Source organism: Pseudophryne corroboree, chromosome 4, assembly GCF_028390025.1.
Source record: "Pseudophryne corroboree isolate aPseCor3 chromosome 4, aPseCor3.hap2, whole genome shotgun sequence".
NCBI lineage: Eukaryota > Metazoa > Chordata > Amphibia > Anura > Myobatrachidae > Pseudophryne > Pseudophryne corroboree.
Window position 1 is genome coordinate 197,955,995 of NC_086447.1, and position 27,438 is coordinate 197,983,432.

General features: G+C 37.7%; 41 non-coding genes across 41 annotated transcripts; all 41 read right to left on the minus strand.

The window, feature by feature from the left end:
- Positions 1–116: 116 nt before the first annotated feature.
- On the minus strand, positions 117–189 carry TRNAF-GAA (transfer RNA phenylalanine (anticodon GAA)). Its single transcript has one exon. It is a non-coding gene; the product is annotated as a tRNA-Phe (tRNA).
- Positions 190–331: 142 nt separating this feature from the next.
- On the minus strand, positions 332–401 carry TRNAF-GAA (transfer RNA phenylalanine (anticodon GAA)). Its single transcript has one exon. It is a non-coding gene; the product is annotated as a tRNA-Phe (tRNA).
- Positions 402–1,484: 1,083 nt separating this feature from the next.
- TRNAF-GAA (transfer RNA phenylalanine (anticodon GAA)) lies at positions 1,485–1,557 on the minus strand. The gene has a single exon. It is a non-coding gene; the product is annotated as a tRNA-Phe (tRNA).
- An 813-nt stretch (positions 1,558–2,370) lies between these two features.
- TRNAF-GAA (transfer RNA phenylalanine (anticodon GAA)) lies at positions 2,371–2,443 on the minus strand. Its single transcript has one exon. It is a non-coding gene; the product is annotated as a tRNA-Phe (tRNA).
- Positions 2,444–2,852: 409 nt separating this feature from the next.
- On the minus strand, positions 2,853–2,925 carry TRNAF-GAA (transfer RNA phenylalanine (anticodon GAA)). Its single transcript has one exon. It is a non-coding gene; the product is annotated as a tRNA-Phe (tRNA).
- A 142-nt stretch (positions 2,926–3,067) lies between these two features.
- TRNAF-GAA (transfer RNA phenylalanine (anticodon GAA)) lies at positions 3,068–3,140 on the minus strand. The gene has a single exon. It is a non-coding gene; the product is annotated as a tRNA-Phe (tRNA).
- A 142-nt stretch (positions 3,141–3,282) lies between these two features.
- Positions 3,283–3,355, minus strand: TRNAF-GAA (transfer RNA phenylalanine (anticodon GAA)). Its single transcript has one exon. It is a non-coding gene; the product is annotated as a tRNA-Phe (tRNA).
- A 595-nt stretch (positions 3,356–3,950) lies between these two features.
- On the minus strand, positions 3,951–4,023 carry TRNAF-GAA (transfer RNA phenylalanine (anticodon GAA)). The gene has a single exon. It is a non-coding gene; the product is annotated as a tRNA-Phe (tRNA).
- Positions 4,024–4,835: 812 nt separating this feature from the next.
- Positions 4,836–4,908, minus strand: TRNAF-GAA (transfer RNA phenylalanine (anticodon GAA)). The gene has a single exon. It is a non-coding gene; the product is annotated as a tRNA-Phe (tRNA).
- Positions 4,909–5,719: 811 nt separating this feature from the next.
- On the minus strand, positions 5,720–5,792 carry TRNAF-GAA (transfer RNA phenylalanine (anticodon GAA)). The gene has a single exon. It is a non-coding gene; the product is annotated as a tRNA-Phe (tRNA).
- An 839-nt stretch (positions 5,793–6,631) lies between these two features.
- Positions 6,632–6,704, minus strand: TRNAF-GAA (transfer RNA phenylalanine (anticodon GAA)). Its single transcript has one exon. It is a non-coding gene; the product is annotated as a tRNA-Phe (tRNA).
- A 1,021-nt stretch (positions 6,705–7,725) lies between these two features.
- Positions 7,726–7,798, minus strand: TRNAF-GAA (transfer RNA phenylalanine (anticodon GAA)). The gene has a single exon. It is a non-coding gene; the product is annotated as a tRNA-Phe (tRNA).
- Positions 7,799–8,878: 1,080 nt separating this feature from the next.
- Positions 8,879–8,951, minus strand: TRNAF-GAA (transfer RNA phenylalanine (anticodon GAA)). The gene has a single exon. It is a non-coding gene; the product is annotated as a tRNA-Phe (tRNA).
- A 142-nt stretch (positions 8,952–9,093) lies between these two features.
- On the minus strand, positions 9,094–9,166 carry TRNAF-GAA (transfer RNA phenylalanine (anticodon GAA)). Its single transcript has one exon. It is a non-coding gene; the product is annotated as a tRNA-Phe (tRNA).
- Positions 9,167–10,195: 1,029 nt separating this feature from the next.
- On the minus strand, positions 10,196–10,268 carry TRNAF-GAA (transfer RNA phenylalanine (anticodon GAA)). Its single transcript has one exon. It is a non-coding gene; the product is annotated as a tRNA-Phe (tRNA).
- An 811-nt stretch (positions 10,269–11,079) lies between these two features.
- TRNAF-GAA (transfer RNA phenylalanine (anticodon GAA)) lies at positions 11,080–11,152 on the minus strand. The gene has a single exon. It is a non-coding gene; the product is annotated as a tRNA-Phe (tRNA).
- An 840-nt stretch (positions 11,153–11,992) lies between these two features.
- Positions 11,993–12,065, minus strand: TRNAF-GAA (transfer RNA phenylalanine (anticodon GAA)). The gene has a single exon. It is a non-coding gene; the product is annotated as a tRNA-Phe (tRNA).
- Positions 12,066–12,879: 814 nt separating this feature from the next.
- TRNAF-GAA (transfer RNA phenylalanine (anticodon GAA)) lies at positions 12,880–12,952 on the minus strand. The gene has a single exon. It is a non-coding gene; the product is annotated as a tRNA-Phe (tRNA).
- Positions 12,953–13,762: 810 nt separating this feature from the next.
- Positions 13,763–13,835, minus strand: TRNAF-GAA (transfer RNA phenylalanine (anticodon GAA)). Its single transcript has one exon. It is a non-coding gene; the product is annotated as a tRNA-Phe (tRNA).
- An 845-nt stretch (positions 13,836–14,680) lies between these two features.
- TRNAF-GAA (transfer RNA phenylalanine (anticodon GAA)) lies at positions 14,681–14,753 on the minus strand. Its single transcript has one exon. It is a non-coding gene; the product is annotated as a tRNA-Phe (tRNA).
- A 142-nt stretch (positions 14,754–14,895) lies between these two features.
- On the minus strand, positions 14,896–14,968 carry TRNAF-GAA (transfer RNA phenylalanine (anticodon GAA)). The gene has a single exon. It is a non-coding gene; the product is annotated as a tRNA-Phe (tRNA).
- Positions 14,969–15,112: 144 nt separating this feature from the next.
- TRNAF-GAA (transfer RNA phenylalanine (anticodon GAA)) lies at positions 15,113–15,185 on the minus strand. The gene has a single exon. It is a non-coding gene; the product is annotated as a tRNA-Phe (tRNA).
- A 596-nt stretch (positions 15,186–15,781) lies between these two features.
- On the minus strand, positions 15,782–15,854 carry TRNAF-GAA (transfer RNA phenylalanine (anticodon GAA)). Its single transcript has one exon. It is a non-coding gene; the product is annotated as a tRNA-Phe (tRNA).
- Positions 15,855–15,996: 142 nt separating this feature from the next.
- On the minus strand, positions 15,997–16,069 carry TRNAF-GAA (transfer RNA phenylalanine (anticodon GAA)). Its single transcript has one exon. It is a non-coding gene; the product is annotated as a tRNA-Phe (tRNA).
- A 142-nt stretch (positions 16,070–16,211) lies between these two features.
- TRNAF-GAA (transfer RNA phenylalanine (anticodon GAA)) lies at positions 16,212–16,284 on the minus strand. Its single transcript has one exon. It is a non-coding gene; the product is annotated as a tRNA-Phe (tRNA).
- An 814-nt stretch (positions 16,285–17,098) lies between these two features.
- Positions 17,099–17,171, minus strand: TRNAF-GAA (transfer RNA phenylalanine (anticodon GAA)). The gene has a single exon. It is a non-coding gene; the product is annotated as a tRNA-Phe (tRNA).
- Positions 17,172–17,982: 811 nt separating this feature from the next.
- On the minus strand, positions 17,983–18,055 carry TRNAF-GAA (transfer RNA phenylalanine (anticodon GAA)). The gene has a single exon. It is a non-coding gene; the product is annotated as a tRNA-Phe (tRNA).
- An 840-nt stretch (positions 18,056–18,895) lies between these two features.
- On the minus strand, positions 18,896–18,968 carry TRNAF-GAA (transfer RNA phenylalanine (anticodon GAA)). The gene has a single exon. It is a non-coding gene; the product is annotated as a tRNA-Phe (tRNA).
- An 814-nt stretch (positions 18,969–19,782) lies between these two features.
- TRNAF-GAA (transfer RNA phenylalanine (anticodon GAA)) lies at positions 19,783–19,855 on the minus strand. Its single transcript has one exon. It is a non-coding gene; the product is annotated as a tRNA-Phe (tRNA).
- An 811-nt stretch (positions 19,856–20,666) lies between these two features.
- Positions 20,667–20,739, minus strand: TRNAF-GAA (transfer RNA phenylalanine (anticodon GAA)). The gene has a single exon. It is a non-coding gene; the product is annotated as a tRNA-Phe (tRNA).
- An 844-nt stretch (positions 20,740–21,583) lies between these two features.
- On the minus strand, positions 21,584–21,656 carry TRNAF-GAA (transfer RNA phenylalanine (anticodon GAA)). Its single transcript has one exon. It is a non-coding gene; the product is annotated as a tRNA-Phe (tRNA).
- A 142-nt stretch (positions 21,657–21,798) lies between these two features.
- Positions 21,799–21,871, minus strand: TRNAF-GAA (transfer RNA phenylalanine (anticodon GAA)). Its single transcript has one exon. It is a non-coding gene; the product is annotated as a tRNA-Phe (tRNA).
- Positions 21,872–22,014: 143 nt separating this feature from the next.
- TRNAF-GAA (transfer RNA phenylalanine (anticodon GAA)) lies at positions 22,015–22,087 on the minus strand. The gene has a single exon. It is a non-coding gene; the product is annotated as a tRNA-Phe (tRNA).
- A 596-nt stretch (positions 22,088–22,683) lies between these two features.
- TRNAF-GAA (transfer RNA phenylalanine (anticodon GAA)) lies at positions 22,684–22,756 on the minus strand. The gene has a single exon. It is a non-coding gene; the product is annotated as a tRNA-Phe (tRNA).
- A 1,480-nt stretch (positions 22,757–24,236) lies between these two features.
- On the minus strand, positions 24,237–24,309 carry TRNAF-GAA (transfer RNA phenylalanine (anticodon GAA)). Its single transcript has one exon. It is a non-coding gene; the product is annotated as a tRNA-Phe (tRNA).
- An 844-nt stretch (positions 24,310–25,153) lies between these two features.
- On the minus strand, positions 25,154–25,226 carry TRNAF-GAA (transfer RNA phenylalanine (anticodon GAA)). The gene has a single exon. It is a non-coding gene; the product is annotated as a tRNA-Phe (tRNA).
- A 142-nt stretch (positions 25,227–25,368) lies between these two features.
- TRNAF-GAA (transfer RNA phenylalanine (anticodon GAA)) lies at positions 25,369–25,441 on the minus strand. Its single transcript has one exon. It is a non-coding gene; the product is annotated as a tRNA-Phe (tRNA).
- A 143-nt stretch (positions 25,442–25,584) lies between these two features.
- On the minus strand, positions 25,585–25,657 carry TRNAF-GAA (transfer RNA phenylalanine (anticodon GAA)). Its single transcript has one exon. It is a non-coding gene; the product is annotated as a tRNA-Phe (tRNA).
- A 596-nt stretch (positions 25,658–26,253) lies between these two features.
- Positions 26,254–26,326, minus strand: TRNAF-GAA (transfer RNA phenylalanine (anticodon GAA)). Its single transcript has one exon. It is a non-coding gene; the product is annotated as a tRNA-Phe (tRNA).
- An 812-nt stretch (positions 26,327–27,138) lies between these two features.
- TRNAF-GAA (transfer RNA phenylalanine (anticodon GAA)) lies at positions 27,139–27,211 on the minus strand. The gene has a single exon. It is a non-coding gene; the product is annotated as a tRNA-Phe (tRNA).
- Positions 27,212–27,353: 142 nt separating this feature from the next.
- Positions 27,354–27,426, minus strand: TRNAF-GAA (transfer RNA phenylalanine (anticodon GAA)). The gene has a single exon. It is a non-coding gene; the product is annotated as a tRNA-Phe (tRNA).
- Between the last annotated feature and the right edge of the window lie 12 nt (positions 27,427–27,438).

Below are 27,438 nucleotides of genomic sequence, written 5' to 3' on the forward strand. Positions count from 1 at the left end.
GGCTAATTATAATGCAAACTGTAATAACATGAAATGTTCTTGAAAACCAGAACCTGAACACGGCAGTTTCTGCTGCTAAATTGCTATTCTGTAACAAAAAAAACAGCAACTAAATATGCTGAAACCCGGGATTGAACAAGGGACCTTTAGATCTTCAGTCTAACGCTCTCCCATCTGAGCTATTTCGGCTAATTGTGAAAGATGTGAAGTCGTATTTGGGGTTTTAGGTTAGGAAAAAAAGAGCATCAAGTGTTCTTGAAGAACAACACCTGATAATGAAAGATTCGGCTGGTAAATTGCTATTCTGTAACAAAAATACAGCAGCTAAACATGCCGAAACCTGGGATTGAACCAGGGACCTTTAGATCTTCAGTCTAATGCTCTCCCAAATGAGCTATTGCGGGTTAGTCTGACATTTGGAAAGTCTTTTTTGGTGTTTAAGATAAGGCAAATTGAAAGAACATCAAGTGTCCTAGAGGGCGAAACCTGAAAATAAAAGTTTCTGCTGCTAAATTTCTTTTTGCTGAATTGCTACTCAGTAACAAAATGCAAACACCCAAACATGTGGAAACCCACGATCGTACTAGGGATTTTAAGGTCTTCAGTCTATTGCTCTCACAACTGAGCTATTTTGGCAAGCTATACTGATAAGAATGTTTTTTATTGGAGCTAAAGATTTTGCAAACTGAAAAAACATAAAATATTTTTCAAGATCAAAAACTGAACACAACAGTTTTTGCTGCTAAATTGCTATTCAGTAGCAAAAGCAAACACCCAACCATGCTAAACCCCAGGATTGAACAAGACACCCTTAGATCTTCAGTCTAATGTTCTCACAACTGAGCTAATTCGCCAAGCTCTACTAATAAGAAATTATTTTATTGGGGCTAATAATAATGCAAACTGTAATAACATGAAATGTTCTTGAAGACCAGAACCTGAACACAGCAGTTTCTGCTGCTAAATTGCTATTCTGTAACAAAAAAAAACAGCAACTAAATATGCCAAAACCCAAGATTGAACCAGGGACCTTTAGATCTTCCATCTAACACTCTCCCAACTGCGCTATTTTGGCTAATTGTGAAAGATGTGAAGTCTTATTTGGGGTATTAGGTTGGGGAAAAAAAGAGCATCAAATGTTCTTGAAGAGCAACACCTGATAATGAAAGATTCTGCAGGTAAGATCAAAGATCAAGATCAAAACCTGAACACAACAGTTTTTGCTGCTAAATTGCTATTCAGTAGCAAAAGCAAACACCCAACAATGCTAAACCCCAGGATTGAACAAGACACCCTTAGATCTTCAGTCTAATGTTCTCACAACTGAGCTATTTCGCCAAGCTCTACTAATAAGAAATTCTTTTAATGGGGCTAATAATAATGCAAACTGTAATAACATGAAATGTTCTTGAAGACCAGAACCTGAACACGGCAGTTTCTGCTGCTAAATTGCTATTCTGTAACAAAAAAACAGCAACTAAATATGCCAAAACCCGGGATCGAACCAGGGACCTTTAGATCTTCAGTCTAATGCTCTCCCGACTGAGCTATCTTGGCTAATTGTGAAAGTTGTGAAGCCGTATATGGGGTTTTAGGTTGGGGAAAAAAAGAGCATCAAGTGTTCTTGAAGAACAACACCTGATAATGAAAGATTCTGCTGGTAAATTGCTATTCTGTAACAAAAATACAGCAACTAAACATGCCGTAACCCAGGATCGAACCACAGACCTTTAGAGCTTCAGTCTAATGCTCTCCCAACTGAGTTATTGCGGCTAAGTCTGACATTTAGAAAGTCTTTTTTGGTGTTTAAGATAAGGCAAACTGAAAGAACATCAAGTGTCCTAGAGGGCGAAACCTGAAAATGAAAGTTTCTGCTGCTAAATTTCTTTTTGCTGAATTGCTACTCAGTATGAAAATGCAAACACCCAAACATGTGGAAACCCACGATCGTACTAGGGACTTTAAGGTCTTCAGTCTATTGCTCTCACAACTGAGCTATTTTGGCAAGCTATACTGATAAGAATGTCTTTTTTTGGAGCTAAAGATTTTGCAAACTGAAATAACATAAAATGTTTTTCAAGATCAAAAACTGAACACAACAGTTTTTGCTGCTAAATTGCTATTCAGTAGCAAAAGCAAACACCCAACCATGCTAAACCCCAGGATTGAACAAGACACCCTTAGATCTCCAGTCTAATGTTCTCACAACTGAGCTATTTCGCCAAGCTCTACTAATAAGAAATTCTTTTATTAGGGCTAATAATAATGCAAACTGTAATAACATGAAATGTTCTTGAAGACCAGAACCTGAACACGGCAGTTTCTGCTGCTAAATTGCTATTCTGTAACAAAAAAAACAGCAACTAAATATGCCGTAACCCGGGATCGAACCAGGGACCTTTAGATCTTCCGTCTAACGCTCTCCCAACTGCGCTATTTTGGCTAATTGTGAAAGATGTGAAGTCTTATTTGGGGTTTTAGGTTGGGGAAAAAAAGAGCATCAAGTGTTCTTGAAGAGCAACACCTCATAATGAAAGATTCTGCAGGTAAGATCAAAGATCAAGATCAAAACTTGAACACAACAGTTTTTGCTGCTAAATTGCTATTCAGTAGCAAAAGCAAACACCCAACCATGCTAAACCCCAGGATTGAACAAGACACCCTTAGATCTTCAGTCTAATGTTCTCACAACTGAGCTAATTCGCCAAGCTCTACTAATAAGAAATTCTTTTATTGGGGCTAATAATAATGCAAACTGTAATAACATGAAATGATCTTGAAGACCAGAACCTGAACACGGCAGTTTCTGCTGCTAAATTGCTATTCTGTAACAAATAAACAGCAACTAAATATGCCGAAACCCAGGATTGAACCAGGGACCTTTAGATCTTCAGTCTAACGCTCTCCCAACTGAGCTATTTCGGCTAATTGTGAAAAATGTGAAGTCGTATTTGGGGTTTTAGGTTAGGAAAAAAAGAGCATCAAGTGTTCTTGAAGAACAACACCTGATAATGAAAGATTCTGTTGGTAAATTGCTATTCTGTAACAAAAGTACAGCAACTAAACATGCCGAAACCCGGGATCGAACCAGGGACCTTTAGATCTTCAGTCTAATGCTCTCCTGACTGAGCTATCTTGGCTAATTGTGAAAGATGTGAAGCCGTATATGGGGTTTTAGGTTAGGAAAAAAAGAGCATCAAGTGTTCTTGAAGAACAACACCTGATAATGAAAGATTCTGCTGGTAAATTGCTATTCTGTAACAAAAATACAGCAGCTAAACATGCCAAAACCTGGGATTGAACCAGGGACCTTTAGATCTTCAGTCTAATGCTCTCCCAAATGAGCTATTGCGGGTAAATCTGACATTTGGAAAGTCTTTTTTGGTGTTTAAGATAAGGCAAACTGAAAGAACATCAAGTGTCCTAGAGGGCGAAACCTGAAAATAAAAGTTTCTGCTGCTAAATTTCTTTTTGCTGAATTGCTACTCAGTAACAAAATGCAAACACCCAAACATGTGGAAACCCACGATCATACTATGGATTTTAAGGTCTTCAGTCTATTGCTCTCACAGCTGAGCTATTTTGGCAAGCTATACTGATAAGAATGTTTTTTTTTTGGAGCTAAAGATTTTGCAAACTGAAATAACAAAATGTTTTTCAAGATCAAAACCTGAACACAACAGTTTTTGCTGCTAAATTGCTATTCAGTAGCAAAAGCAAACACCCAACCATGCTAAACCCCAGGATTGAACAAGACACCCTTAGATCTTCAGTCTAATGTTCTCACAACTGAGCTATTTCGCCAAGCTCTACTAATAAGAAATTCTTTTAATGGGGCTAATAATAATGCAAACTGTAATAACATGAAATGATCTTGAAGACCAGAACCTGAACACGGCAGTTTCTGCTGCTAAATTGCTATTCTGTAACAGAAAAACAGCAACTAAATATGCCAAAACCCGGGATCGAACCAGCGACCTTTAGAGCTTCAGTCTAACACTCTCCCAACTGAGCTATTTCAGCTAATTGTGAAAGCTGTTAAGCCGTATTTGGGGTTTTAGGTTAGGAAAAAAAAGAGCATCAAGTGTTCTTGAAGAACAACACCTGATAATGAAAGATTCTGCTGGTAAATTGCTATTCTGTAACAAAAATACAGCAACTAAACATACCGTAACCCTGGATCGAACCACGGACCTTTAGAGCTTCAGTCTATTGCTCTCCCAACTGAGATATTGCGGCTAAGTCTGACATTTGGAAAGTCTTTTTTGGTGTTTAAGATAAGGCAAACTGAAAGAACATCAAGTGTCCTAGAGGGCGAAACCTGAAAATAAAAGTTTCTGCTGCTAAATTTCTTTTTGCTGAATTGCTACTCAGTAACAAAATGCAAACACCCAAACATGTGGAAACCCACGATCATACTATGGATTTTAAGGTCTTCAGTCTATTGCTCTCACAACTGAGCTATTTTGGCAAGCTATACTGATAAGAATGTTTTTTTTTTGGAGCTAAAGATTTTGCAAACTGAAATAACAAAATGTTTTTCAAGATCAAAACCTGAACACAACAGTTTTTGCTGCTAAATTGCTATTCAGTAGCAAAAGCAAACACCCAACCATGCTAAACCCCAGGATTGAACAAGACACCCTTAGATCTTCAGTCTAATGTTGTCACAACTGAGCTATTTCGCCAAGCTCTACTAATAAGAAATTATTTTATTGGGGCTAATAATAATGCAAACTGTAATAACATGAAATGTTCTTGAAAACCAGAACCTGAACACGGCAGTTTCTGCTGCTAAATTGCTATTCTGTAACAAAAAAAACAGCAACAAAATATGCTGAAACCCGGGATTGAACCAGGGACCTTAAGATCTTCAGTCTAACACTCTCCCAACTGAGCTATTTCGGCTAATTGTGAAAGATGTGAAGTCATATTTAGGGTTTTAGGTTGGGGAAAAAAAGAGCATTAAGTGTTCTTGATGAACAACACCTGATAATGAAAGATTCTGCTGGTAAATTGCTATTCTGTAACAAAAATACTGCAACTAAACATGCCGAAACCTGGGATCGAACCAGGGACCTTTAGATCTTCAGTCTAATGCTCTCACAAAAGAGCTATTGCGGGTAAGTCTGACATTTAGAAAGTCTTTTTTGGTGTTTAAGATAAGGCAAACTGAAAAAACATCAAGTGTCCTAGAGGGCAAAACCTGAAAATGAAAGTTTATGCTGCTAAATTTCTTTTTGCTGAATTGCTACTCAGTAACAAACTGCAACACCCAAACATGTGGAAACCCACGATCGTACTAGGGAATTTAAGGTCTTCAGTCTATTGCTCTCACAACTGAGCTATTTTGGCAAGCTATACTGATAAGAATGTATTTTTTTGGAGCTAAAGATTTTGCAAACTGAAATAACATAAAATGTTTTTCAAGATCAAAAACTGAACACAACAGTTTTTGCTGCTAAATTGCTATTCAGTAGCAAAAGCAAACACCCAACCATGCTAAACCCCAGGATTGAACAAGACACCCTTAGATCTTCAGTCTAATGTTCTCACAACTGAGATATTTCGCCAAGCTCTACTAATAAGAAATTCTTTTAATGGGGCTAATAATAATGCAAACTGTAATAACATGAAATGTTCTTGAAGACCAGAACCTGAACACGGCAGTTTCTGCTGCTAAATTGCTATTCTGTAACAAAAAAACAGCAACTAAATATGCCGAAACCCGGTATCGAACCAGGGACCTTTAGATCTTCAGTCTAACGCTCTCCCAACTGAGATATTTCGGCTAATTGTGAAAAATGTTAAGCCGTATTTGGGGTTTTAGGTTGGGAAAAAAAGTGCATTAAGTGTTCTTGATGAACAACACCTGATAATGAAAGATTCTGCTGGTAAATTGCTATTCTGTAACAAAAATACAGCAACTAAACATGCCGAAACCTGGGATCAAACCAGTAACCTTTAGATCTTCAGTCTAATGCTCTCACAAAAGAGCTATTGCGGGTAAGTCTGACATTTAGAAAGTCTTTTTTGGTGTTTAAGATAAGGCAAACTGAAAGAACATCAAGTGTCCTATAAGGCAAACTGAAAGAACATCGTGTCCTAGAGGGCGAAACCTGAAAATGAAAGTTTTTGCTGCTAAATTTCTTTTTGCTGAATTGCTACTCAGTAACAAACTGCAAACACCCAAACATGTGGAATCCCACGATCGTACTAGGGATTTTAAGGTCTTCAGTCTATTGCTCTCACAACTGAGCTATTTTGGCAAGCTATACTGATAAGAATGTTTTTTTTTGGAGCTAAAGATTTTGCAAACTGAAATAACAAAATGTTTTTCAAGATCAAAACCTGAACACAACAGTTTTTGCTGCTAAATTGCTATTCAGTAGCAAAAGCAAACACCCAACCATGCTAAACCCCAGGATTGAACAAGACACCCTTAGATCTTCGGTCTAATGTTCTCACAACTGAGCTATTTCGCCAAGCTCTACTAATAAGAAATTCTTTTAATGGGGCTAATAATAATGCAAACTATAATAACATGAAATGATCTTGAAGACCAGAACCTGAACACGGCAGTTTCTGCTGCTAAATTGCTATTCTGTAACAGAAAAACAGCAACTAAATATGCCAAAACCCAGGATCGAACCAGCGACCTTTAGATCTTCAGTCTATCGCTCTCCCAACTGAGCTATTTCAGCTAATTGTGAAAGATGTTAAGCCGTATTTGGGGTTTTAGGTTGGGAAAAAAAAGAGCATCAAGTGTTCTTGAAGAACAACACCTGATAATGAAAGATTCTGCTGGTAAATTGCTATTCTGTAACAAAAATACAGCAACTAAACATATCGTAACCCTGGATCGAACCACGGACCTTTAGAGCTTCAGTCTATTGCTCTCCCAACTGAGATATTGCGGCTAAGTCTGACATTTGGAAAAAAAAATTTGGTGTTTAAGATAAGGCAAACTGAAAGAACATCAAGTGTCCTAGAGGGCGAAACCTGAAAATGAAAGTTTCTGCTGCTAAATTTCTTTTTGCTGAATTGCTACTCAGTAACAAACTGCAAACACCCAAACATGTGGAATCCCACGATCGTACTAGGGATTTTAAGGTCTTCAGTCTATTGCTCTCACAACTGAGCTATTTTGGCAAGTTATACTGATAAGAATGTCTTTTTTTAGGAGCTAAAGATTTTGCAAACTGAAATAACATAAAATGCTTTTCAAGATCAAAACCTGAACACAACAGTTTTTGCTGCTAAATTGCTATTCAGTAGCAAAAGCAAACACCCAACCATGCTAAACCCCAGGATTGAACAAGACACCCTTAGATCTTCAGTCTAATGTTGTCACAACTGAGCTATTTCGCCAAGCTTTACTAATAAGACATTATTTTATTGGGGCTAATAATAATGCAAACTGTAATAACATGAAATGTTCTTGAAAACCAGAACCTGAACACGGCAGTTTCTGCTGCTAAATTGCTATTCTGTAACAAAAGAAACAGCAACTAAATATGCCGAAACCCGGGATCGAACCAGGGATCTTCAGTCTAACGCTCTCCCAACTGAGCTATTTCGACTAATTGTGACAGATGTGAAGTCGTATTTGGGGTTTTAGGTTGGGAAAAAAAGAGCATCAAGTGTTCTTGAAGAGCAACACCTTATAATGAAAGATTCTGCTGGTAAATTGCTATTCTGTAACAAAAATACAGCAACTAAACATGCCGTAACCCGGGATCAAACCACAGACCTTTAGAGCTTCAGTCTAATGCTCTCCCAACTGAGCTATTGCGGCTAAGTCTGACATTCGGAAATTCTTTTTTGGTGTTTAAGATAAGGCAAACTGAAAGAACATCAAGTGTCCTAGAGGGCGAAACCTGAAAATGAAAGTTTCTGCTGCTAAATTTCTTTTTACTGAATTGCTACTCAGTATGAAAATGCAAACACCCAAACATGTGGAAACCCACGATCGTACTAGGGACTTTAAGGTCTTCAGTCTATTGCTCTCACAACTGAGCTATTTTGGCAAGCTATACTGATAAGAATGTCTTTTTTTGGAGCTAAAGATTTTGCAAACTGAAAAAACATAAAATACTCTTCAAGATCAAAACCTGAACACAACAGTTTTTGCTGCTAAATTGCTATTCAGTAGCAAAAGCAAACACCCAACCATGCTAAACCCCAGGATTGAACAAGACACCCTTAGATCTCCAGTCTAATGTTCTCACAACTGAGCTATTTCGCCAAGCTCTACTAATAAGAAATTCTTTTATTAGGGCTAATAATAATGCAAACTGTAATAACATAAAATGTTCTTGAAGACCAGAACCTGAACACGGCAGTTTCTGCTGCTAAATTGCTATTCTGTAACAAAAAAAAACAGCAACTAAATATGCCGTAACCCGGGATCGAACCAGGGACCTTTAGATCTTCCGTCTAACGCTCTCCCAACTGCGCTATTTTGGTTAATTGTGAAAGATGTGAAGTCTTATTTGGGGTTTTAGGTTGGGGAAAAAAAGAGCATCAAGTGTTCTTGAAGAGCAACACCTCATAATGAAAGATTCTGCAGGTAAGATCAAAGATCAAGATCAAAACTTGAACACAACAGTTTTTGCTGCTAAATTGCTATTCAGTAGCAAAAGCAAACACCCAACCATGCTAAACCCCAGGATTGAACAAGACACCCTTAGATCTTCAGTCTAATGTTCTCACAACTGAGCTAATTCGCCAAGCTCTACTAATAAGAAATTCTTTTATTGGGGCTAATAATAATGCAAACTGTAATAACATGAAATGATCTTGAAGACCAGAACCTGAACACGGCAGTTTCTGCTGCTAAATTGCTATTCTGTAACAAATAAACAGCAACTAAATATGCCGAAACCCAGGATTGAACCAGGGACCTTTACATCTTCAGTCTAACGCTCTCCCAACTGAGCTATTTCGGCTAATTGTGAAAAATGTGAAGTCGTATTTGGGGTTTTAGGTTAGGAAAAAAAGAGCTTCAAGTGTTCTTGAAGAACAACACCTGATAATGAAAGATTCTGTTGGTAAATTGCTATTCTGTAACAAAAGTACAGCAACTAAACATGCCGAAACCCGGGATCGAACCAGGGACCTTTAGATCTTCAGTCTAATGCTCTCCTGACTGAGCTATCTTGGCTAATTGCGAAAGATGTGAAGCCGTATATGGGGTTTTAGGTTAGGAAAAAAAGAGCATCAAGTGTTCTTGAAGAACAACACCTGATAATGAAAGATTCTGCTGGTAAATTGCTATTCTGTAACAAAAATACAGCAGCTAAACATGCCAAAACCCAGGATCGAACCAGCGACCTTTAGATCTTCAGTCTAACACTCTCCCAAATGAGCTATTTCAGCTAATTGTGAAAGCTGTTAAGCCGTATTTGGGGTTTTAGGTTAGGAAAAAAAAGAGCATCAAGTGTTCTTGAAGAACAACACCTGATAATGAAAGATTCTGCTGGTAAATTGCTATTCTGTAACAAAAATACAGCAACTAAACATACCGTAACCCTGGATCGAACCACGGACCTTTAGAGCTTCAGTCTATTGCTCTCCCAACTGAGATATTGCGGCTAAGTCTGACATTTGGAAAGTTTTTTTTGGTGTTTAAGATAAGGCAAACTGAAAAAACATCAAGTGTCCTAGAGGGCGAAACCTGAAAATGAAAGTTTCTGCTGCTAAATTTCTTTTTGCTGAATTGCTACTCAGTAACAAACTGCAAACACCCAAACATGTGGAATCCCACGATCGTACTAGGGATTTTAAGGTCTTCAGTCTATTGCTCTCACAACTGAGCTATTTTGGCAAGCTATACTGATAACAATGTCTTTTTTTAGGAGCTAAAGATTTTGCAAACTGAAATAACATAAAATGCTTTTCAAGATCAAAACCTGAACACAACAGTTTTTGCTGCTAAATTGCTATTCAGTAGCAAAAGCAAACACCCAACCATGCTAAACCCCAGGATTGAACAAGACACCCTTAGATCTTCAGTCTAATGTTGTCACAACTGAGCTATTTCGCCAAGCTCTACTAATAAGAAATTATTTTATTGGGGCTAATAATAATGCAAACTGTAATAACATGAAATGTTCTTGAAAACCAGAACCTGAACACGGCAGTTTCTGCTGCTAAATTGCTATTCTGTAACAAAAAAAACAGCAACAAAATATGCTGAAACCCGGGATTGAACCAGGGACCTTAAGATCTTCAGTCTAACACTCTCCCAACTGAGCTATTTCGGCTAATTGTGAAAGATGTGAAGTCATATTTAGGGTTTTAGGTTGTGGAAAAAAAGAGCATTAAGCGTTCTTGATGAACAACACCTGATAATGAAAGATTCTGCTGGTAAATTGCTATTCTGTAACAAAAATACAGCAACTAAACATGCCGAAACCTGGGATCGAACCAGGGACCTTTAGATCTTCAGTCTAATGCTCTCACAAAAGAGCTATTGCGGGTAAGTCTGACATTTAGAAAGTCTTTTTTGGTGTTTAAGATAAGGCAAACTGAAAAAACATCAAGTGTCCTAGAGGGCGAAACCTGAAAATGAAAGTTTATGCTGCTAAATTTCTTTTTGCTGAATTGCTACTCAGTAACAAACTGCAACACCCAAACATGTGGAAACCCACGATCGTACTAGGGAATTTAAGGTCTTCAGTCTATTGCTCTCACAACTGAGCTATTTTGGCAAGCTATACTGATAAGAATGTATTTTTTTGGAGCTAAAGATTTTGCAAACTGAAATAACATAAAATGTTTTTCAAGATCAAAAACTGAACACAACAGTTTTTGCTGCTAAATTGCTATTCAGTAGCAAAAGCAAACACCCAACCATGCTAAACCCCAGGATTGAACAAGACACCCTTAGATCTTCAGTCTAATGTTCTCACAACTGAGATATTTCGCCAAGCTCTACTAATAAGAAATTCTTTTATTGGGGCTAATAATAATGCAAACTGTGATAACATGAAATGATCTTGAAGACCAGAACCTGAACACGTCAGTTTCTGCTGCTAAATTGCTATTCTGTAACAAAAAAACAGCAACTAAATATGCCGAAACCCGGGATCGAACCAGGGACCTTTAGATCTTCAGTCTAACGCTCTCCCAACTGAGATATTTCGGCTAATCGTGAAAAATTTTAAGCCGTATTTGGGGTTTTAGGTTGGGGAAAAAAGTGCATTAAGTGTTCTTGATGAACAACACCTGATAATGAAAGATTCTGCTGGTAAATTGCTATTCTGTAACAAAAATACAGCAACTAAACATGCCGAAACCTGGGATCAAACCAGGGACCTTTAGATCTTCAGTCTAATGCTCTCACAAAAGAGCTATTGCGGGTAAGTCTGACATTTAGAAAGTCTTTTTTGGTGTTTAAGATAAGGCAAACTGAAAGAACATCAAGTGTCCTATAAGGCAAACTGAAAGAACATCGTGTCCTAGAGGGCGAAACCTGAAAATGAAAGTTTCTGCTGCTAAATTTCTTTTTGCTGAATTGCTACTCAGTAACAAACTGCAAACACCCAAACATGTGGAATCCCACGATCGTACTAGGGATTTTAAGGTCTTCAGTCTATTGCTCTCACAACTGAGCTATTTTGGCAAGCTATACTGATAAGAATGGTTTTTTTTTGGAGCTAAAGATTTTGCAAACTGAAATAACAAAATGTTTTTCAAGATCAAAACCTGAACACAACAGTTTTTGCTGCTAAATTGCTATTCAGTAGCAAAAGCAAACACCCAACCATGCTAAACCCCAGGATTGAACAAGACACCCTTAGATCTTCGGTCTAATGTTCTCACAACTGAGCTATTTCGCCAAGCTCTACTAATAAGAAATTCTTTTAATGGGGCTAATAATAATGCAAACTGTAATAACATGAAATGATCTTGAAGACCAGAACCTGAACACGGCAGTTTCTGCTGCTAAATTGCTATTCTGTAACAGAAAAACAGCAACTAAATATGCCAAAACCCGGGATCGAACCAGCGACCTTTAGATCTTCAGTCTATCGCTCTCCCAACTGAGCTATTTCAGCTAATTGTGAAAGATGTTAAGCCGTATTTGGGGTTTTAGGTTGGGAAAAAAAAGAGCATCAAGTGTTCTTGAAGAACAACACCTGATAATGAAAGATTCTGCTGGTAAATTGCTATTCTGCAACAAAAATACAGCAACTAAACATATCGTAACCCTGGATCGAACCACGGACCTTTAGAGCTTCAGTCTATTGCTCTCCCAACTGAGATATTGCGGCTAAGTCTGACATTTGGAAAAAAAATTTTGGTGTTTAAGATAAGGCAAACTGAAAGAACATCAAGTGTCCTAGAGGGCGAAACCTGAAAATGAAAGTTTCTGCTGCTAAATTTCTTTTTGCTGAATTGCTACTCAGTAACAAACTGCAAACACCCAAACATGTGGAATCCCACGATCGTACTAGGGATTTTAAGGTCTTCAGTCTATTGCTCTCACAACTGAGCTATTTTGGCAAGCTATACTGATAATAATGTCTTTTTTTAGGAGCTAAAGATTTTGCAAACTGAAATAACATAAAATGCTTTTCAAGATCAAAACCTGAACACAACAGTTTTTGCTGCTAAATTGCTATTCAGTAGCAAAAGCAAACACCCAACCATGCTAAACCCCAGGATTGAACAAGACACCCTTAGATCTTCAGTCTAATGTTGTCACAACTGAGCTATTTCGCCAAGCTCTACTAATAAGAAATTATTTTATTGGGGCTAATAATAATGCAAACTGTAATAACATGAAATGTTCTTGAAAACCAGAACCTGAACACGGCAGTTTCTGCTGCTAAATTGCTATTCTGTAACAAAAAAAACAGCAACAAAATATGCTGAAACCCGGGATTGAACCAGGGACCTTAAGATCTTCAGTCTAACGCTCTCCCAACTGAGCTATTTCGGCTAATTGTGAAAGATGTGAAGTCATATTTAGGGTTTTAGGTGGGGGGAAAAAGAGCATTAAGTGTTCTTGATGAACAACACCTGATAATGAAAGATTCTGCTGGTAAATTGCTATTCTGTAACAAAAATACAGCAACTAAACATGCCGAAACCTGGGATCGAACCAGGGACCTTTAGATCTTCAGTCTAATGCTCTCACAAAAGAGATATTGCGGGTAAGTCTGACATTTAGAAAGTCTTTTTTGGTGTTTAAGATAAGGCAAACTGAAAAAACATCAAGTGTCCTAGAGGGCGAAACCTGAAAATGAAAGTTTATGCTGCTAAATTTCTTTTTGCTGAATTGCTACTCAGTAACAAACTGCAACACCCAAACATGTGGAAACCCACGATCGAACTAGGGAATTTAAGGTCTTCAGTCTATTGCTCTCACAACTGAGCTATTTTGGCAAGCTATACTGATAAGAATGTATTTTTTTGGAGCTAAAGATTTTGCAAACTGAAATAACATAAAATGTTTTTCAAGATCAAAAACTGAACACAACAGTTTTTGCTGCTAAATTGCTATTCAGTAGCAAAAGCAAACACCCAACCATGCTAAACCCCAGGATTGAACAAGACACCCTTAGATCTTCAGTCTAATGTTCTCACAATTGAGATATTTCGCCAAGCTCTACTAATAAGAAATTCTTTTATTGGGGCTAATAATAATGCAAACTGTGATAACATGAAATGATCTTGAAGACCAGAACCTGAACACGTCAGTTTCTGCTGCTAAATTGCTATTCTGTAACAAAAAAACAGCAACTAAATATGCCGACACCCAGGATCGAACCAGGGACCTTTAGATCTTCAGTCTAACGCTCTCCCAACTGAGCTATTTCGGCTAATTGTGAAAAATGTTAAGCCGTATTTGGGGTTTTAGGTTGGGAAAAAAAGTGCATTAAGTGTTCTTGATGAACAACACCTGATAATGAAAGATTCTGCTGGTAAATTGCTATTCTGTAACAAAAATACAGCAACTAAACATGCCGAAACCTGGGATCAAACCAGGGACCTTTAGATCTTCAGTCTAATGCTCTCACAAAAAAGCTATTGCGGGTAAGTCTGACATTTAAAAAAGTCTTTTTTTGGTGTTTAAGATAAGGCAAACTGAAAGAACATCAAGTGTCCTATAAGGCAAATTGAAAGAACATCAAGTGTCCTAGAGGGCGAAACCTGAAAATAAAAGTTTCTGCTGCTAAATTTCTTTTTACTGAATTGCTACTCAGTAACAAAATGCAAACACCCAAACATGTGGAAACCCACGATCGTACTAGGGATTTTAAGGTCTTCAGTCTATTGCTCTCACAACTGAGCTATTTTGGCAAGCTATACTGATAAGAATGTTTTTTATTGGAGCTAAAGATTTTGCAAACTGAAATAACATAAAATGTTTTTCAAGATCAAAAACTGAACACAACAGTTTTTGCTGCTAAATTGCTATTCAGTAGCAAAAACAAACACCGAACCATGCTAAACCCCAGGATTGAACAAGACACCCTTAGATCTTCAGTCTAATGTTCTCACAACTGAGCTAATTCGCCAAGCTCTACTAATAAGAAATTATTTTATTGGGGCTAATAATAATGCAAACTGTAATAACATGAAATGATCTTGAAGACCAGAACCTGAACACGGCAGTTTCTGCTGCTAAATTGCTATTCTGTAACAAAAAAACAGCAACTAAATATGCCGAAACCCAGGATTGAACCAGGGACCTTTAGATCTTCAGTCTAACGCTCTCCCAACTGAGCTATTTCGGCTAATTGTGAAAGATGCGAAGTCATATTTGGGGTTTTAGGTTAGGAAAAAAAGAGCATCAAGTGTTCTTGAAGAACAACACCTGATAATGAAAGATTCTGCTGGTAAATTGCTATTCTGTAACAAAAGTACAGCAACTAAACATGCCGAAACCCAGGATCGAACCAGGGACCTTTAGATCTTCAATCTAATGCTCTCCTGACTGAGCTATCTTGGCTAATTGTGAAAGATGTGAAGCAGTATATGGGGTTTTAGGTTGGGAAAAAAAAAGAGCATCAAGGGTTCTTGAAGGACAACACCTTATAATGAAAGATTCTGCTGGTAAATTGCTATTCTGTAACAAAAATACAGCAACTAAACATGCCGTAACCCGGGATCGAACCACAGACATTTAGAGCTTCAGTCTAATGCTCTCCCAACTGAGCTATTGCGGCTAAGTCTGACATTTGTAAAGTCTTTTTTGGTGTTTAAGATAAGGCAAACTGAAAGAACATCAAGTGTCCTAGAGGGCGAAACCTGAAAATGAAAGTTTCTGCTGCTAAATTTCTTTTTGCTGAATTGCTACTCAGTATGAAAATGCAAACATCCAAACATGTGGAAACCCACGATCGTACTAGGGACTTTAAGGTCTTCAGTCTATTGCTCTCACAACTGAGCTACTTTGGCAAGCTATACTGATAAGAATGTCTTTTTTTGGAGCTAAAGATTTTGCAAACTGAAAAAACATAAAATACTCTTCAAGATCAAAACCTGAACACAACAGTTTTTGCTGCTAAATTGCTATTCAGTAGCAACAGCAAACACCCAACCATGCTAAACCCCAGGATTGAACAAGACATCCTTAGATATTCAGTCTAATGTTCTCACAACTGAGCTATTTCGCCAAGCTCTACTAATAAGAAATTATTTTAATGGGGCTAATAATAATGCAAACTGTAATAACATGAAATGATCTTGAAGACCAGAACCTGAACACGGCAGTTTCTGCTGCTAAATTGCTATTCTGTAACAAATAAACAGCAACTAAATATGCCGAAACCCAGGATTGAACCAGGGACCTTTACATCTTCAGTCTAACGCTCTCCCAACTGAGCTATTTCGGCTAATTGTGAAAAATGTGAAGTCGTATTTGGGGTTTTAGGTTAGGAAAAAAAGAGCTTCAAGTGTTCTTGAAGAACAACACCTGATAATGAAAGATTCTGTTGGTAAATTGCTATTCTGTAACAAAAGTACAGCAACTAAACATGCCGAAACCCGGGATCGAACCAGGGACCTTTAGATCTTCAGTCTAAAGCTCTCCTGACTGAGCTATCTTGGCTAATTGTGAAAGATGTGAAGCCGTATATGGGGTTTTAGGTTAGGAAAAAAAGAGCATCAAGTGTTCTTGAAGAACAACACCTGATAATGAAAGATTATGCTGGTAAATTGCTATTCTGTAACAAAAATACAGCAGCTAAACATGCCAAAACCCGGGATCGAACCAGCGACCTTTAGATCTTCAGTCTAACGCTCTCCCAAATGAGCTATTTCAGCTAATTGTGAAAGCTGTTAAGCCGTATTTGGGGTTTTAGGTTAGGAAAAAAAAGAGCATCAAGTGTTCTTGAAGAACAACACCTGATAATGAAAGATTCTGCTGGTAAATTGCTATTCTGTAACAAAAATACAGCAACTAAACATACCGTAACCCTGGATCGAACCACGGACCTTTAGAGCTTCAGTCTATTGCTCTCCCAACTGAGATATTGCGGCTAAGTCTGACATTTGGAAAGTTTTTTTTGGTGTTTAAGATAAGGCAAACTGAAAAAACATCAAGTGTCCTAGAGGGCGAAACCTGAAAATGAAAGTTTCTGCTGCTAAATTTCTTTTTGCTGAATTGCTACTCAGTAACAAACTGCAAACACCCAAACATGTGGAATCCCACGATCGTACTAGGGATTTTAAGGTCTTCAGTCTATTGCTCTCACAACTGAGCTATTTTGGCAAGCTATACTGATAACAATGTCTTTTTTTAGGAGCTAAAGATTTTGCAAACTGAAATAACATAAAATGCTTTTCAAGATCAAAACCTGAACACAACAGTTTTTGCTGCTAAATTGCTATTCAGTAGCAAAAGCAAACACCCAACCATGCTAAACCCCAGGATTGAACAAGACACCCTTAGATCTTCAGTCTAATGTTGTCACAACTGAGCTATTTCGCCAAGCTCTACTAATAAGAAATTATTTTATTGGGGCTAATAATAATGCAAACTGTAATAACATGAAATGTTCTTGAAAACCAGAACCTGAACACGGCAGTTTCTGCTGCTAAATTGCTATTCTGTAACAAAAAAAACAGCAACAAAATATGCTGAAACGCGGGATTGAACCAGGGACCTTAAGATCTTCAGTCTAACACTCTCCCAACTGAGCTATTTCGGCTAATTGTGAAAAATGTGAAGTCATATTTAGGGTTTTAGGTTGTGGAAAAAAAGAGCATTAAGTGTTCTTGATGAACAACACCTGATAATGAAAGATTCTGCTGGTAAATTGCTATTCTGTAACAAAAATACAGCAACTAAACATGCCGAAACCTGGGATCGAACCAGGGACCTTTAGATCTTCAGTCTAATGCTCTCACAAAAGAGCTATTGCGGGTAAGTCTGACATTTAGAAAGTCTTTTTTGGTGTTTAAGATAAGGCAAACTGAAAAAACATCAAGTGTCCTAGAGGGCGAAACCTGAAAATGAAAGTTTATGCTGCTAAATTTCTTTTTGCTGAATTGCTACTCAGTAACAAACTGCAACACCCAAACATGTGGAAACCCACGATCGTACTAGGGAATTTAAGGTCTTCAGTCTATTGCTCTCACAACTGAGCTATTTTGGCAAGCTATACTGATAAGAATGTATTTTTTTGGAGCTAAAGATTTTGCAAACTGAAATAACATAAAATGTTTTTCAAGATCAAAAACTGAACACAACAGTTTTTGCTGCTAAATTGCTATTCAGTAGCAAAAGCAAACACCCAACCATGCTAAACCCCAGGATTGAACAAGACACCCTTAGATCTTCAGTCTAATGTTCTCACAACTGAGATATTTCGCCAAGCTCTACTAATAAGAAATTCTTTTATTGGGGCTAATAATAATGCAAACTGTGATAACATGAAATGATCTTGAAGACCAGAACCTGAACACGTCAGTTTCTGCTGCTAAATTGCTATTCTGTAACAAAAAAACAGCAACTAAATATGCCGAAACCCGGGATCGAACCAGGGACCTTTAGATCTTCAGTCTAACGCTCTCCCAACTGAGATATTTCGGCTAATCGTGAAAAATTTTAAGCCGTATTTGGGGTTTTAGGTTGGGGAAAAAAGTGCATTAAGTGTTCTTGATGAACAACACCTGATAATGAAAGATTCTGCTGGTAAATTGCTATTCTGTAACAAAAATACAGCAACTAAACATGCCGAAACCTGGGATCAAACCAGGGACCTTTAGATCTTCAGTCTAATGCTCTCACAAAAGAGCTATTGCGGGTAAGTCTGACATTTAGAAAGTCTTTTTTGGTGTTTAAGATAAGGCAAACTGAAAGAACATCAAGTGTCCTATAAGGCAAACTGAAAGAACATCGTGTCCTAGAGGGCGAAACCTGAAAATGAAAGTTTCTGCTGCTAAATTTCTTTTTGCTGAATTGCTACTCAGTAACAAACTGCAAACACCCAAACATGTGGAATCCCACGATCGTACTAGGGATTTTAAGGTCTTCAGTCTATTGCTCTCACAACTGAGCTATTTTGGCAAGCTATACTGATAAGAATGGTTTTTTTTTGGAGCTAAAGATTTTGCAAACTGAAATAACAAAATGTTTTTCAAGATCAAAACCTGAACACAACAGTTTTTGCTGCTAAATTGCTATTCAGTAGCAAAAGCAAACACCCAACCATGCTAAACCCCAGGATTGAACAAGACACCCTTAGATCTTCGGTCTAATGTTCTCACAACTGAGCTATTTCGCCAAGCTCTACTAATAAGAAATTCTTTTAATGGGGCTAATAATAATGCAAACTGTAATAACATGAAATGATCTTGAAGACCAGAACCTGAACACGGCAGTTTCTGCTGCTAAATTGCTATTCTGTAACAGAAAAACAGCAACTAAATATGCCAAAACCCGGGATCGAACCAGCGACCTTTAGATCTTCAGTCTATCGCTCTCCCAACTGAGCTATTTCAGCTAATTGTGAAAGATGTTAAGCCGTATTTGGGGTTTTAGGTTGGGAAAAAAAAGAGCATCAAGTGTTCTTGAAGAACAACACCTGATAATGAAAGATTCTGCTGGTAAATTGCTATTCTGTAACAAAAATACAGCAACTAAACATATCGTAACCCTGGATCGAACCACGGACCTTTAGAGCTTCAGTCTATTGCTCTCCCAACTGAGATATTGCGGCTAAGTCTGACATTTGGAAAAAAAATTTTGGTGTTTAAGATAAGGCAAACTGAAAGAACATCAAGTGTCCTAGAGGGCGAAACCCGAAAATGAAAGTTTCTGCTGCTAAATTTCTTTTTGCTGAATTGCTACTCAGTAACAAACTGCAAACACCCAAACATGTGGAATCCCACGATCGTACTAGGGATTTTAAGGTCTTCAGTCTATTGCTCTCACAACTGAGCTATTTTGGCAAGCTATACTGATAATAATGTCTTTTTTTAGGAGCTAAAGATTTTGCAAACTGAAATAACATAAAATGCTTTTCAAGATCAAAACCTGAACACAACAGTTTTTGCTGCTAAATTGCTATTCAGTAGCAAAAGCAAACACCCAACCATGCTAAACCCCAGGATTGAACAAGACACCCTTAGATCTTCAGTCTAATGTTGTCACAACTGAGCTATTTCGCCAAGCTCTACTAATAAGAAATTATTTTATTGGGGCTAATAATAATGCAAACTGTAATAACATGAAATGTTCTTGAAAACCAGAACCTGAACACGGCAGTTTCTGCTGCTAAATTGCTATTCTGTAACAAAAAAAACAGCAACAAAATATGCTGAAACCCGGGATTGAACCAGGGACCTTAAGATCTTCAGTCTAACGCTCTCCCAACTGAGCTATTTCGGCTAATTGTGAAAGATGTGAAGTCATATTTAGGGTTTTAGGTTGGGGGAAAAAAGAGCATTTAGTGTTCTTGATGAACAACACCTGATAATGAAAGATTCTGCTGGTAAATTGCTATTCTGTAACAAAAATACAGCAACTAAACATGCCGAAACCTGGGATCGAACCAGGGACCTTTAGATCTTCAGTCTAATGCTCTCACAAAAGAGATATTGCGGGTAAGTCTGACATTTAGAAAGTCTTTTTTGGTGTTTAAGATAAGGCAAACTGAAAAAACATCAAGTGTCCTAGAGGGCGAAACCTGAAAATGAAAGTTTATGCTGCTAAATTTCTTTTTGCTGAATTGCTACTCAGTAACAAACTGCAACACCCAAACATGTGGAAACCCACGATCGAACTAGGGAATTTAAGGTCTTCAGTCTATTGCTCTCACAACTGAGCTATTTTGGCAAGCTATACTGATAAGAATGTATTTTTTTGGAGCTAAAGATTTTGCAAACTGAAATAACATAAAATGTTTTTCAAGATCAAAAACTGAACACAACAGTTTTTGCTGCTAAATTGCTATTCAGTAGCAAAAGCAAACACCCAACCATGCTAAACCCCAGGATTGAACAAGACACCCTTAGATCTTCAGTCTAATGTTCTCACAATTGAGATATTTCGCCAAGCTCTACTAATAAGAAATTCTTTTATTGGGGCTAATAATAATGCAAACTGTGATAACATGAAATGATCTTGAAGACCAGAACCTGAACACGTCAGTTTCTGCTGCTAAATTGCTATTCTGTAACAAAAAAACAGCAACTAAATATGCCGACACCAAGGATCGAACCAGGGACCTTTAGATCTTCAGTCTAACGCTCTCCCAACTGAGCTATTTCGGCTAATTGTGAAAAATGTTAAGCCGTATTTGGGGTTTTAGGTTGGGAAAAAAAGTGCATTAAGTGTTCTTGATGAACAACACCTGATAATGAAAGATTCTGCTGGTAAATTGCTATTCTGTAACAAAAATACAGCAACTAAACATGCCGAAACCTGGGATCAAACCAGGGACCTTTAGATCTTCAGTCTAATGCTCTCACAAAAAAGCTATTGCGGGTAAGTCTGACATTTAGAAAGTCTTTTTTTGGTGTTTAAGATAAGGCAAACTGAAAGAACATCAAGTGTCCTATAAGGCAAATTGAAAGAACATCAAGTGTCCTAGAGGGCGAAACCTGAAAATAAAAGTTTCTGCTGCTAAATTTCTTTTTACTGAATTGCTACTCAGTAACAAAATGCAAACACCCAAACATGTGGAAACCCACGATCGTACTAGGGATTTTAAGGTCTTCAGTCTATTGCTCTCACAACTGAGCTATTTTGGCAAGCTATACTGATAAGAATGTTTTTTATTGGAGCTAAAGATTTTGCAAACTGAAATAACATAAAATGTTTTTCAAGATCAAAAACTGAACACAACAGTTTTTGCTGCTAAATTGCTATTCAGTAGCAAAAACAAACACCGAACCATGCTAAACCCCAGGATTGAACAAGACACCCTTAGATCTTCAGTCTAATGTTCTCACAACTGAGCTAATTCGCCAAGCTCTACTAATAAGAAATTATTTTATTGGGGCTAATAATAATGCAAACTGTAATAACATGAAATGATCTTGAAGACCAGAACCTGAACACGGCAGTTTCTGCTGCTAAATTGCTATTCTGTAACAAAAAAACAGCAACTAAATATGCCGAAACCCAGGATTGAACCAGGGACCTTTAGATATTCAGTCTAACGCTCTCCCAACTGAGCTATTTCGGCTAATTGTGAAAGATGTGAAGTCATATTTGGGGTTTTAGGTTAGGAAAAAAAGAGCATCAAGTGTTCTTGAAGAACAACACCTGATAATGAAAGATTCTGCTGGTAAATTGCTATTCTGTAACAAAAGTACAGCAACTAAACATGCCGAAACCCAGGATCGAACCAGGGACCTTTAGATCTTCAATCTAATGCTCTCCTGACTGAGCTATCTTGGCTAATTGTAAAAGATGTGAAGCAGTATATGGGGTTTTAGGTTGGGAAAAAAAAGAGCATCAAGGGTTCTTGAAGGACAACACCTTATAATGAAAGATTCTGCTGGTAAATTGCTATTCTGTAACAAAAATACAGCAACTAAACATGCCGTAACCCGGGATCGAACCACAGACATTTAGAGCTTCAGTCTAATGCTCTCCCAACTGAGCTATTGCGGCTAAGTCTGACATTTGTAAAGTCTTTTTTGGTGTTTAAGATAAGGCAAACTGAAAGAACATCAAGTGTCCTAGAGGGCGAAACCTGAAAATGAAAGTTTCTGCTGCTAAATTTCTTTTTGCTGAATTGCTACTCAGTATGAAAATGCAAACACCCAAACATGTGGAAACCCACGATCGTACTAGGGACTTTAAGGTCTTCAGTCTATTGCTCTCACAACTGAGCTACTTTGGCAAGCTATACTGATAAGAATGTCTTTTTTTGGAGCTAAAGATTTTGCAAACTGAAAAAACATAAAATACTCTTCAAGATCAAAACCTGAACACAACAGTTTTTGCTGCTAAATTGCTATTCAGTAGCAACAGCAAACACCCAACCATGCTAAACCCCAGGATTGAACAAGACATCCTTAGATATTCAGTCTAATGTTCTCACAACAGAGCTATTTCGCCAAGCTCTACTAATAAGAAATTATTTTAATGGGGCTAATAATAATGCAAACTGTAATAACATGAAATGATCTTGAAGACCAGAACCTGAACACGGCAGTTTCTGCTGCTAAATTGCTATTCTGTAACAGAAAAACAGCAACTAAATATGGCAAAACCCGGGATCGAACCAGGGACCTTTAGATCTTCAGTCTAACGCTCTCCCAACTGAGCTATTTCGGCTAATTGTGAAAGATGTGAAGCCGTATTTGGGGTTTTAGGTTGGGAAAAAAAAGAGCATCAAGTGTTCTTGAAGAACAACACCTGATAATGAAAGATTCTGCTGGTAAATTGCTATTCTGTAACAAAAATACAGCAACTAAACATACCGTAACCCTGGATCGAACCACGGACCTTTAGAGCTTCAGTCTATTGCTCTCCCAACTGAGATATTGCGGCTAAGTCTGACATTTGGAAAGTCTTTTTTGGTGTTTAAGATAAGGCAAACTGAAAGAACATCAAGTGTCCTAGAGGGCGAAACCTGAAAATGAAAGTTTCTGCTGCTAAATTTCTTTTTGCTGAATTGCTACTCAGTATGAAAATGCAAACACCCAAACATGTGGAAACCCACAATCGTACTAGGGACTTTAAGGTCTTCAGTCTATTGCTCTCACAACTGAGCTATTTTGGCAAGCTATACTGATAAGAATGTCTTTTTTTGGAGCTAAAGATTTTGCAAACTGAAAAAACATAAAATACTCTTCAAGATCAAAACCTGAACACAACAGTTTTTGCTGCTAAATTGCTATTCAGTAGCAAAAGCAAACACCCAACCATGCTAAACCCCAGGATTGAACAAGACACCCTTAGATCTTCAGTCTAATGTTCTCACAACTGAGCTATTTCGCCAAGCTCTACTAATAAGAAATTCTTTTAATGGGGCTAATAATAATGCAAACTGTAATAACATGAAATGTTCTTGAAGACCAGAACCTGAACACGGCAGTTTCTGCTGCTAAATTGCTATTCTGTAACAAAAAAACAGCAACTAAATATGCCGAAACCCGGGATCGAACCAGGGACCTTTAGATCTTCAGTCTAATGCTCTCACAAAAGAGATATTGCGGGTAAGTCTGACATTTAGAAAGTCTTTTTTGGTGTTTAAGATAAGGCAAACTGAAAAAACATCAAGTGTCCTAGAGGGCGAAACCTGAAAATGAAAGTTTATGCTGCTAAATTTCTTTTTGCTGAATTGCTACTCAGTAACAAACTGCAACACCCAAACATGTGGAAACCCACGATCGAACTAGGGAATTTAAGGTCTTCAGTCTATTGCTCTCACAACTGAGCTATTTTGGCAAGCTATACTGATAAGAATGTATTTTTTTGGAGCTAAAGATTTTGCAAACTGAAATAACATAAAATGTTTTTCAAGATCAAAAACTGAACACAACAGTTTTTGCTGCTAAATTGCTATTCAGTAGCAAAAGCAAACACCCAACCATGCTAAACCCCAGGATTGAACAAGACACCCTTAGATCTTCAGTCTAATGTTCTCACAACTGAGATATTTCGCCAAGCTCTACTAATAAGAAATTCTTTTATTGGGGCTAATAATAATGCAAACTGTGATAACATGAAATGATCTTGAAGACCAGAACCTGAACACGTCAGTTTCTGCTGCTAAATTGCTATTCTGTAACAAAAAAACAGCAACTAAATATGCCGACACCCAGGATCGAACCAGGGACCTTTAGATCTTCAGTCTAACGCTCTCCCAACTGAGCTATTTCGGCTAATTGTGAAAAATGTTAAGCCGTATTTGGGGTTTTAGGTTGGGAAAAAAAGTGCATTAAGTGTTCTTGATGAACAACACCTGATAATGAAAGATTCTGCTGGTAAATTGCTATTCTGTAACAAAAATACAGCAACTAAACATGCCGAAACCTGGGATCAAACCAGGGACCTTTAGATCTTCAGTCTAATGCTCTCACAAAAAAGCTATTGCGGGTAAGTCTGACATTTAGAAAGTCTTTTTTTGGTGTTTAAGATAAGGCAAACTGAAAGAACATCAAGTGTCCTATAAGGCAAATTGAAAGAACATCAAGTGTCCTAGAGGGCGAAACCTGAAAATAAAAGTTTCTGCTGCTAAATTTCTTTTTACTGAATTGCTACTCAGTAACAAAATGCAAACACCCAAACATGTGGAAACCCACGATCGTACTAGGGATTTTAAGGTCTTCAGTCTATTGCTCTCACAACTGAGCTATTTTGGCAAGCTATACTGATAAGAATGTTTTTTATTGGAGCTAAAGATTTTGCAAACTGAAATAACATAAAATGTTTTTCAAGATCAAAAACTGAACACAACAGTTTTTGCTGCTAAATTGCTATTCAGTAGAAAAAACAAACACCGAACCATGCTAAACCCCAGGATTGAACAAGACACCCTTAGATCTTCAGTCTAATGTTCTCACAACTGAGCTAATTCGCCAAGCTCTACTAATAAGAAATTATTTTATTGGGGCTAATAATAATGCAAACTGTAATAACATGAAATGATCTTGAAGACCAGAACCTGAACACGGCAGTTTCTGCTGCTAAATTGCTATTCTGTAACAAAAAAACAGCAACTAAATATGCCGAAACCCAGGATTGAACCAGGGACCTTTAGATCTTCAGTCTAACGCTCTCCCAACTGAGCTATTTCGGCTAATTGTGAAAGATGTGAAGTCATATTTGGGGTTTTAGGTTAGGAAAAAAAGAGCATCAAGTGTTCTTGAAGAACAACACCTGATAATGAAAGATTCTGCTGGTAAATTGCTATTCTGTAACAAAAGTACAGCAACTAAACATGCCGAAACCCAGGATCGAACCAGGGACCTTTAGACCTTCAATCTAATGCTCTCCTGACTGAGCTATCTTGGCTAATTGTGAAAGATGTGAAGCAGTATATGGGGTTTTAGGTTGGGAAAAAAAAGAGCATCAAGGGTTCTTGAAGGACAACACCTTATAATGAAAGATTCTGCTGGTAAATTGCTATTCTGTAACAAAAATACAGCAACTAAACATGCCGTAACCCGGGATCGAACCACAGACATTTAGAGCTTCAGTCTAATGCTCTCCCAACTGAGCTATTGCGGCTAAGTCTGACATTTGTAAAGTCTTTTTTGGTGTTTAAGATAAGGCAAACTGAAAGAACATCAAGTGTCCTACAGGGCGAAACCTGAAAATGAAAGTTTCTGCTGCTAAATTTCTTTTTGCTGAATTGCTACTCAGTATGAAAATGCAAACATCCAAACATGTGGAAACCCACGATCGTACTAGGGACTTTAAGGTCTTCAGTCTATTGCTCTCACAACTGAGCTACTTTGGCAAGCTATACTGATAAGAATGTCTTTTTTTGGAGCTAAAGATTTTGCAAACTGAAAAAACATAAAATACTCTTCAAGATCAAAACCTGAACACAACAGTTTTTGCTGCTAAATTGCTATTCAGTAGCAACAGCAAACACCCAACCATGCTAAACCCCAGGATTGAACAAGACATCCTTAGATATTCAGTCTAATGTTCTCACAACTGAGCTATTTCGCCAAGCTCTACTAATAAGAAATTCTTTTAATGGGGCTAATAATAATGCAAACTGTAATAACATGAAATGATCTTGAAGACCAGAACCTGAACACGGCAGTTTCTGCTGCTAAATTGCTATTCTGTAACAGAAAAACAGCAACTAAATATGGCGAAACCCGGGATCGAACCAGGGACCTTTAGATCTTCAGTCTAACGCTCTCCCAACTGAGCTATTTCGGCTAATTGTGAAAGATGTGAAGCCGTATTTGGGGTTTTAGGTTGGGAAAAAAAAGAGCATCAAGTGTTCTTGAAGAACAACACCTGATAATGAAAGATTCTGCTGGTAAATTGCTATTCTGTAACAAAAATACAGCAACTAAACATACCGTAACCCTGGATCGAACCACGGACCTTTAGAGCTTCAGTCTATTGCTCTCCCAACTGAGATATTGCGGCTAAGTCTGACATTTGGAAAGTCTTTTTTGGTGTTTAAGATAAGGCAAACTGAAAGAACATCAAGTGTCCTAGAGGGCGAAACCTGAAAATGAAAGTTTCTGCTGCTAAATTTCTTTTTGCTGAATTGCTACTCAGTATGAAAATGCAAACACCCAAACATGTGGAAACCCACAATCGTACTAGGGACTTTAAGGTCTTCAGTCTATTGCTCTCACAACTGAGCTATTTTGGCAAGCTATACTGATAAGAATGTCTTTTTTTGGAGCTAAAGATTTTGCAAACTGAAAAAACATAAAATACTCTTCAAGATCAAAACCTGAACACAACAGTTTTTGCTGCTAAATTGCTATTCAGTAGCAAAAGCAAACACCCAACCATGCTAAACCCCAGGATTGAACAAGACACCCTTAGATCTTCAGTCTAATGTTCTCACAACTGAGCTATTTCGCCAAGCTCTACTAATAAGAAATTCTTTTAATGGGGCTAATAATAATGCAAACTGTAATAACATGAAATGTTCTGGAAGACCAGAACCTGAACACGGCAGTTTCTGCTGCTAAATTGCTATTCTGTAACAAAAAAACAGCAACTAAATATGCCGAAACCCAGGATTGAACCAGGGACCTTTAGATCTTCAGTCTAACGCTCTCCCAACTGAGCTATTTCGGCTAATTGTGAAAGATGTGAAGTCGTATTTGGGGTTTTAGGTTAGGAAAAAAAGAGCATCAAGTGTTTTTGAAGAACAACACCTGATAATGAAAGATTCTGCTGGTAAATTGCTATTCTGTAACAAAAGTACAGCAACTAAACATGCCGAAACCCGGGATCGAACCAAGGACCTTTAGATCTTCAGTCTAATGCTCTCCTGACTGAGCTATCTTGGCTAATTGTGAAAG